Source organism: Calonectris borealis, unplaced genomic scaffold (genome assembly GCF_964195595.1).
Source record: "Calonectris borealis unplaced genomic scaffold, bCalBor7.hap1.2 HAP1_SCAFFOLD_35, whole genome shotgun sequence".
Taxonomy (NCBI): domain Eukaryota; kingdom Metazoa; phylum Chordata; class Aves; order Procellariiformes; family Procellariidae; genus Calonectris; species Calonectris borealis.
Window position 1 is genome coordinate 1740095 of NW_027441451.1, and position 9006 is coordinate 1749100.

Here is a 9006-nt window from a genome sequence, read left to right on the forward strand (position 1 = left end):
GTCAGCAGTGTAATTCGGCAGCCAAAGAGATCCTACGATCACTGCCAGTGGGGTCAAATATCGCAGACATGATCAAGCATGTCGCAAAGGAAGAGCACTTAGCCCCAATTCAGGTAGCTGTTCGCACTGCGATAGCTAATGTGATGGCATGTTTTAATTGTGGTCAGGTGGGCCACGTGGCGGCAAACTGCCCTCGGTTGGGGAACCTGCCCACAGCGCTCCCCCCGCGCCAAAATCGACCGAGAGGACCGTGTTGGGCCTGTGGAAAGAAAGGGCATTTCGCCAAAGACTGCAGATCTAAACACCAGGGAAACGGGAAGGGGAGAGGGCACTCGGGCCGCGCACAGCCCTCTCCCACTTGGGACATAATGCGGCCCAGTTATGCCAACCCCGGATGGGGCACAACACCGCCGAACCCGCTGCCCCCTCGAGACATGACCAACTTTATGGCTCAACCGACGATCCATCCGAACCAGTCCCTACCTCAAGGGCAGCAACAACCACCTCCTGGGGGCGAGACCCCAGGGTGGCCCTGGCTGTAAAATGCGATAGCCCGCCAGTGGTGTGGGGAATCTGTTCCCTCTATAATACCCTAGATGACACCACCATTAGTGTGCCCTTTTTGATTGACACCGGAGCAGATGTTACAGTTATTCCTGAGACAAACTGGCCCCCGCATTGGAAATTAGAAAACGCCCCCATGGTGGGTGGAGTCGGGGGGTTAACCCGGGCTCGGAAAAGTGCTCAACTAACAGCAATCACGCTTCACACTGAAAAAGGGCCGGAGAAAACCATTACCCTCTTCCCATATGTTATGTCAGGAGTCCCACCCCTGCTGGGAAGGGACGCTCTAGCCCTTTTGAAAGCCAGGGTGACAAATTTATTGTGAGGGCCACTGCCGCACACCCACTTCCACCTATTAAACTGACGTGGAAATCGTCCGACCCAGTGTGGGTCGAGCAGTGGCCCCTGTCAAAGCCTCGAATGGACGCTCTTCTTAAGCTAGTCGACCGCGAGTTACAGCGAGGTCATATAGAGCCTTCCACTAGCCCATGGAACACCCCAGTTTTTGTAATACCCAAACGAACCGGCGAGGGGTTTCGTCTCCTCCATGACCTGCGCGAAGTAAACAAGAAAATTCAACCAATGGGTCCCGTCCAAACACTGCTGCCCATGAACTCCATGATACCAGAAGGACAACCGTGTGCCGTCCTTGATATTAAAGACTGTTTCTTTTCAATACCACTGCATGAGGAGGACAAAGAGCGGTTTGCTTTTTCTGTAGTGTTCCCAAACAGCTCACGCCCTAACCTACGTTTCCAGTGGAAAGTGCTGCCTCAAGGAATGATCAACTCGCCTACTATCTGCCAAATTATAGTGGACCGCGCAGTAGCACCGGTTCGGCACAATGATCCAACTGCGACTATCATTCAATACATGGATGATATTCTAATCGCCGCGCCGACAGAGAATCAGGTGAACCAGCTAGTAACAGCGGTTTCGGAAACTTTAAAAACGAACGGGTTCGAAATCGCGGGCGCAAAAGTCAAAAGGGGACCATGTGTAACTTTCCTGGGGGTGGGGATCACCAGTTCTTACGTAACCCCCCCCCAAATAAAAATCCGTCGGAACATCAAAACACTCCATGATATGCAGCAATTGGTGGGATCCTTGCAGTGGCTCCGTAACATTGTCCTGATCCCTCCTGAAATCATGGCCCCCCTATACGATCTTCTGAAAGGAAAAAACCCCTGGGAACAAAAAGCTCTGACGACGGAAGCAATGAACTCTCTCGACTTTATCGACCAACAGGTATCGTCGAGCACGCTCGCCAGGTGGAACCCAGGTGTACCGCTTGATCTGTATGTACATTTCACGGAGGGCGGGGGAGTAGGGGCATTAGCCCAGGGGCCCCCTGAAAAGGCTCGACCAATACAATGGATAGTCCTGGGAAAACCATCACGTGCATTCTCTCCAGGAGTCGAGTGCCTTGGTAATCTCATCATGAAAGGCAGAAAACTCGCCCTAAGACACCTAGGCATCGAACCCGCCAGAATATACCTACCCTTCCGCAAACAGCTCCCAAAGCAATCAGTAGCGATGTCAGAGTATCTAGCTATAGCTCTTGTTGGGTTTGGCGGAGAAGTCCGGTATGCTACAAAGCCCCCCTGGACTCAAATGCTAGCCATTGTCGACATCGACCTCCCACAGAAGATCATGGACCGACCCCAACAGGGACCAACGGTCTTTACAGATGCATCCTCAATGACCTCAACCGCGGCAGCAGTATGGCAATCTGGAGAAAAATGGCACTGCATTAAAATGACCGACTGTGCGCTTTCAGCCCAGCAGCTAGAAGCGATGGCCGTAGTACTGGCGTGTGGACTATTCCCAGAGGAACATCTCAATATCGTGACCGACTCGATGTTCGTGGCCAAACTTTGCTTGGCCATGGCGGGGCCCGGCGTGTCAACATCCACAACAGCCCTGATGCTGGAAGAAGCACTTTTTTCTCGAAAGGGCACCATATCGGTCATCCACGTTAACAGCCACGACCCAATCAAAGGGTTTTTCCAAACCGGTAATGACAAAGCAGACGCCGCAGCGAAAGGGTTGTGGACGCTAAGGGATGCCCGTCAGCTACACGAATCCCTCCACATCGGAGCTAAAGCGCTAGCGAAGAGATGCGGAATCTCGGTCACCGACGCAAAACATGTGGTAGCCACATGCCCCCACTGTCAGAAAACACCACTGTGGTCCAGTGGAGTCAACCCCAGAGGTCTCAAAGCCTCCGAATTGTGGCAAACAGACTTCACGCTCTGTCAGTTGCTAAAACCCCGAGCGTGGCTAGCAGTAACTGTAGATACATATAGCGGAATGATCGTAGCCACACAACACCTTAGAACCAACTCCAAAGCAACCATCCAACATTGGTTAACGGTTATGGCGTGGCTTGGCATTCCTAAGCAGATCAAAACAGACAACGGCCCGAATTTTGTCTCCAAATCAGTTCAGGCATTCGCTTTGAAATGGGGTATTACCCTGACACACGGCATTCCATATAATAGCACAGGACAAGCCATAGTCGAACGAGCGAATCACACTCTAAAGTCTAAATTAGAGGTGCTGGCAAAAACAGAAGGTTTTACCAGCGCCATTCCCCCAGGAGACCAAGCACGCCTGTTAGCAACCGCTCTTTTAGCACTAAACCAATTTCCTAGGGGGGAAGAGAAAAATAGCCCCACCCAAAAACATTGGGCCACTCGGGCGCTAGAAGAAGGCCCGTTGGTCATAGTCAGAAATGAGCTAGGAGAATGGGAACAAGGGTGGAGGCTAGTCCTTACAGGGCGAGGGTATGCCGCAGTCAAAAGAGATGGAACAGTTAAGTGGTGTCCGCTTAAGTCCATCAAACCAGACCTCCAGAATAAAACTAATAAAAATTGTGAGTTTTTCTCCACAGAACCGGATTATCGGACGCCCTCGTAATCCGTATGCTCCGGTAGCAGGAGAAGACGACAAATCAGCAAACGTCCTGCCCACACCTGCGAGTTCCGCACCAGCAGAATCCGGACAACAGCGACACAACCCCCATAAGCGGAGGCCACAACGTTTACATCCACAATGTGTAATCTTCATTTTAGGGCTCGTCACTATAGGACAAGCAGCATCAGAACACCATCCTCATCGTCCACTTAAATGGTCCCTCATTCGAGTCAAAGATCAGCACGTTATCGCTACTCAGATCACATCAAGTGCACCGAGCTTCACTGCCACTCTGTGTCAGCTTGTCCCGATGAACCCTTGCTGGGAATACTCAGAATTTTATATGTGCCCCAGCTCTAATCCTGGGAAAGGTTATTGTAACTACCCTGATCAATATTTTTGCGGTCATTGGGGATGTGAGACCATAGCCCCTACTTGGATACCGGGTGACGGTAAGGATAAATACCTGAAAGTCCGGTGGGGCCCGTATAAGTGTTCCATACACCTGGCAGAAGCAACCCGTCCAAAATGGCAAATCGCTCGCCGGGGACATGCCCCGGTACAAGGGCCAAAACGACCGCATCACCAAGCTTGCTCATTCCTCTTTCTAAATGTTACCAACCCCCGAGAAGATGCTTGGCTTCTTGGGAAAATGTGGGGAGTAAGGTATCTAGAATCAGGGTCAGACAGAGGCGGTTTTATCCTCATAAAAAAGGAGATTGTTCCGAAAGATCCCCTGCCAGCAGGCCCTAACCGAGTAATTGGGCCTAACCCGGTTCCTCACCCAAAAATACCTGACCCGACAATACCTGCACCATTGCCACATAGTACAGTAAGTAGTACCGAACTTATTGTACACACCACCAGACTTACTGCACAGACCGCCGTAATTTCTGACCGACATTCTCTCTGGAAAATGATGCAAGCTAGCTATCAGCTGCTGAACAAAACTAACCCACATCTTACGGAGCATTGTTGGTTGTGTTACGGAATACGGCCACCCTTTTACGAGGCTGTAGGAGTAAATAACAAGCCCATGCGAGTAAATGGTTCAAATCCAGCCCAGTGCACATGGGACGTAGAAAAACAAGGGATTACATTTGCAGAAGTAGTAGGAAGCGGCGTGTGCGTGGGTAAAGTCCCAAACCACAAAAAACAACTATGTGTTAATGAGACACAGGATAAAACTCCTGCAAGGTGGTTAATACCGGCCGACAATACCAAGTGGGTTTGTTCTATTATGGGAGTTACACCCTGTTTGTCCTTGGACAAATTTGATGAATCCTCGGAATATTGTGTCCAGGTAGCTATAATCCCTAAAATCTTTTACCATTCCGAAGACTTTGTCTATGACTCACAGATTACCCCAGCACACCATCTGTCAAAACGGGAACTCTTTACAGCACTAACAGTAGCCACTCTAATGATCATAGCAGGCACGGGAGTGGGTACAGGAGTAGCATCCTTAGTGCAACAAAATAAAGAATTCAGTGCCTTGAGAATAGCAGTAGATGAGGACTTAGCTAGAATCGAACAATCAATAAGTGCGTTAGAAAGTTCAATTAGATCGCTATCTGAAGTAGTGCTACAAAATCGGAGAGGGTTAGACCTAGTGTTCTTACAACAAGGAGGAGTATGCGCTGCGCTGAGAGAAGAATGCTGTGTATATGCCGACCACACTGGAATAGTGAGAGACACCATGGCCAAATTGCGAGAAGGACTGGAAAAACGAAAAAGGGAACGAGAGGTGCAGCAAAATTGGTTTGCATCATGGTTTAACCATTCACCGTGGCTTGCCACCCTGATATCTACCCTGGTAGGGCCAGTAGTAACAATCATAATAGCATTGATCTTCGGACCCTGTATATTGAATAAGCTCGTGTCGTTTGCCAAGAGCCGGCTAGAACAAGTTAACATCATGATGATAGAACGCCGGCAATTGCTCTAAGAATGTTCTTCTTTAGAATTTTTTACCTACCTCTAGTTCTACCTCTAATTGCACTGTTATTCCCTGTTACACCCTAGTTATCCCTTGCATTAGCGTGCCTTATATTTTCTATTCAAGTTTATAGTATATATTTCAACGTTTTTTACCCAAAGATCATGATACATATCTTTTTAAGATTTTTACATTTAGCTAGTTTCATTATGCATAGGGAGGGGGGAAATGTGGGTAGTTAGGATCAGGCGGCCGGAAGATATCGCGCTGTACGGAAAGATAGGACCCCCTCCCTTAATGACCAGTAGCATTTAGGTGTGAAGTAAGCAGGCGGAAATGACGTCGTAAACCCAAGGTATATAACACCGTGTTATCCACCAATAAACGCCATTTGCCGTCCACCACATTGGTGTCTGCGAGTCGATGGCCCGAGCGCCCCGGGGAGGGGGGGTCGCCGTGCCGTTCCTGAACCAGGTCGCCTCGCCTCACGAAGGCGACACTGGACACCTTGGGGGCAATTGTCCAGGCTTCCCTTCCTACTCAAGGCAGAGAAAGGAGTTGTCTCAACTGAGATGCTTTGGCCTACCCTGCCTGTCCACAGCTCCTGCTCCAGAAAGGCTCCTGTCAGCCTTGGGTAACATTTCCCAGTACCATGTGGGGTCTTCAGCTACCCCTGGGAATCTCAGAGGCAGTGGCCACCTCGGTGTGGGCAAGTGCATCAACCCCTGAAAGAAGATGTTAGGCAGAAGTTGAAACATATGCAGAAACGACCTCGGCGTAATAAGTGTGTAAGAAGGCTTCATCTTGACAACTTTGACACTGGTCTGTAAATTCTCATTAGTTTTCACAGGCCATGGACATGGACCAGCAAGGCTGATGACACTTTCTCTCCCTCGATGTAAATACAGATTTCTACATCCGGTCCCTTTTCACTGGTAACATTTGAGTTTGCTCAAGCAGCTACTGATTTGATTCCTGTCCACTGAAGGCTGTTTTCCTCTAGAGTCCTGCCTTGAGGCGCAAAGGCCTGGGAGACCTTGCTGGTGATAAGAGCACATCAAATATCTCAGATCTATCCATACCTACTCTTACTAGATTTAGGGGTGATCCCATATTATCTTTGCTTCTTCTTGAACTGTCCCTGAAGTAGTAACAGCTCATTATGGTGCCCTTGAATTTACATCCAAGTTTCAACTGAGTTTTGATAGAGACCATTTCTGTGCTTGGAGGATGCTGTCCTTGAAGACCAGCTGCACTGAGCTCTGCTGCCCTTCAATGCTGCTGACCACGAGACCGCACCAGAACTCCCCAGAAGAGGCCAAAGTCTGCTCCTCTGATGTCTGGCATCTACAGCCTTCAATTCTCCTTCCTGGCTTCCCTCGGGAGCTGGGACCCCACTGTTTCAGTGTCAGGACAACCAAGGCTTACACTGACCTTCAGTCCACTGGCCAGCTCTCACCTGCTTGCAAGTGTCAGATCCAGGTTTGCATTACATTTGCTGGCCCATCTGGCTCCAGCTCGTCCTGGCTGTGCCCCCGACTGAGGCCATCAGTGCACATTTGGGCTGTAGCACTGCAGGTGCAGCCCCAGGCCAAGCTCTCACTTGTCTTAGGCAAACCTGGGACCAAGTGTCCCAGCCCCCGTGTGTGCAAAGGCTTTGCTTCACAGCAGAGACATGCTGGGGTGGAGAGCAGGTGGAAACAGAAAGCTGAACCTGGGTGCCAAGAGAGTGAGCAAACCCTGCTGTCCCCAAGGGCAGAGAGGACCAGGGCTGGGAAGGGCAGCCCTGGCAAGACATGGGTTTGCTGTCGGTGGGGTCTCTGCTGTCCCCGAGGGCCTTTGGTGGAGGTGAAGCTGATCTCCAGGAATGACAAGGTGCTACTGAGAGGCCCACTGTGACAACTGTTGGTCTGGTCCTTGACTGTGTTCTCCAGGGGGTGAGTGAAAGTTGGTGGAGAGAAAAACCAGAAGTCTGAAGGTGTAGACACACGCGTGGTGGCCTTGGTGTGATGGGCTTCCTATCCATGGAGTGCCCTACCTCTACTGGAGAGAGAAGGGACGGACCTTGCCACGCTGCAGGGGTGGCAATCAGTTTCTGGCCCAAAGGCACTGGATCTGTCGCAATGCTGTCTGGGTGTCTGTCACACCCTCGCTCTGCATGGGGATGGCTTTCCTGTGTAGGACCATCGCTGTCCCTGCCAACTGCATGTCGCTGTGTGTGAGAGCCTTGGCACCTCACCTACCATTACAGGCCTGTAACTGGCCTTACATGGAATAACTGCCCTGAAGTTGATTGGGCAATGTGAGAATGTTCAGGACACCACGGCCATTAGAGTCAATGGAGATCTAGTCAACCTGGCGGATGGGAAAGACAGAGAGGAACTGAGCTCTCCCTGTGGTACATGACTCCATCAGATGAATCCCTGCGTAGGCTGCCCAGAACATAAAGAAGAGAGACAGGCTCCACCATCCTAAATGTGGGCATCTGATGCCATTTCCACTGGCCAAAGAGATTCACCTCCAGCCTCCAAGAAGATGCCCCCAGATGCTGCCCTGTCTCTCAGCATTGCTCCACTAGAGCTTGCAGCTAGCTCCAGGTATCTTGGACCACCTCTGGCACTCCAAATGTCCCCAGGTCTTTGCATGTGACCACGTCAGCCCTGGCCTCCATCTCCATTAATTAGCAGGGAGCTGAGAGAAGGAGCTGACATGCAGGTGTCTGCTGTGTGCACACCTGAGCTGAGGCCAGAGGAATCCCACCTCCTGTGGGCTTGTGCTGTGCGTGGGGGGCAGCTGAGCCCACTTCTAGCCCCAGAGCCACAACCATGGAATGGGGGCTGAATCCCTTCCCTCGGCACTGCTAAATGAGGTCCTTCCCTGTCCCTGTCCGGGTGTCCTGTCTACAGATGGGCCAATGAAAAGGTGATTCCTGGAGCTGACTCTTCTTCAGATGGGAGAAATGCCCCTGCTGGAAAGAAGTGTCTCTCCGCAGCTGAGGGAGGGACCATCAGTGATGGCTTCAGGCTGCTCCCAGCAGGTTCCCTGGAGGCGCAGGGACACGTGGAGGGAGCCCCGAGGGGGCAGAGCAAGTGGTGCCTTGGGCTGGTCCTCTGCTGCTGAGCTGGGCTGGGCTCCTGGGATGGAGGGAGCTCCTGGCAAGCGGGCAGCGCTGCAGAGAGACAGCTCTGCCCAGGAGCAGGGCTGGGGGCACTGCCTGCAGGCACCGAGGGGAGAGGAGCGAGGCTGAGAGAGGTTAGAGGCAGTCTGGGCTGGGAGGATGCTGAGAATGAACGGGAGGAGAAACCTTCACAGCCCTTGACACGGTAAGTCTCCGGGTGCAGGGCAAAGAAGCTGCAGTGCCTGGAGAGATCTCCAAAAGCTGGCACATGCCACAGCCTGTGGGACATTTGCGGAGGTCTCTCCCACCTTCTGTGGTGTGGAGGAGGAGGACATGGTGCAGAGCAGGGCTTCCCTGCTGCACGGTCAGAGGGACAGGGCATGAGGGCTGCCTTCTGCTGGGGGGGACTGCAGGGGTGTGCAGGCAGGGGTGCCCAGGGCTGTCCTTGCGAGCAGGGTCCCTGCAC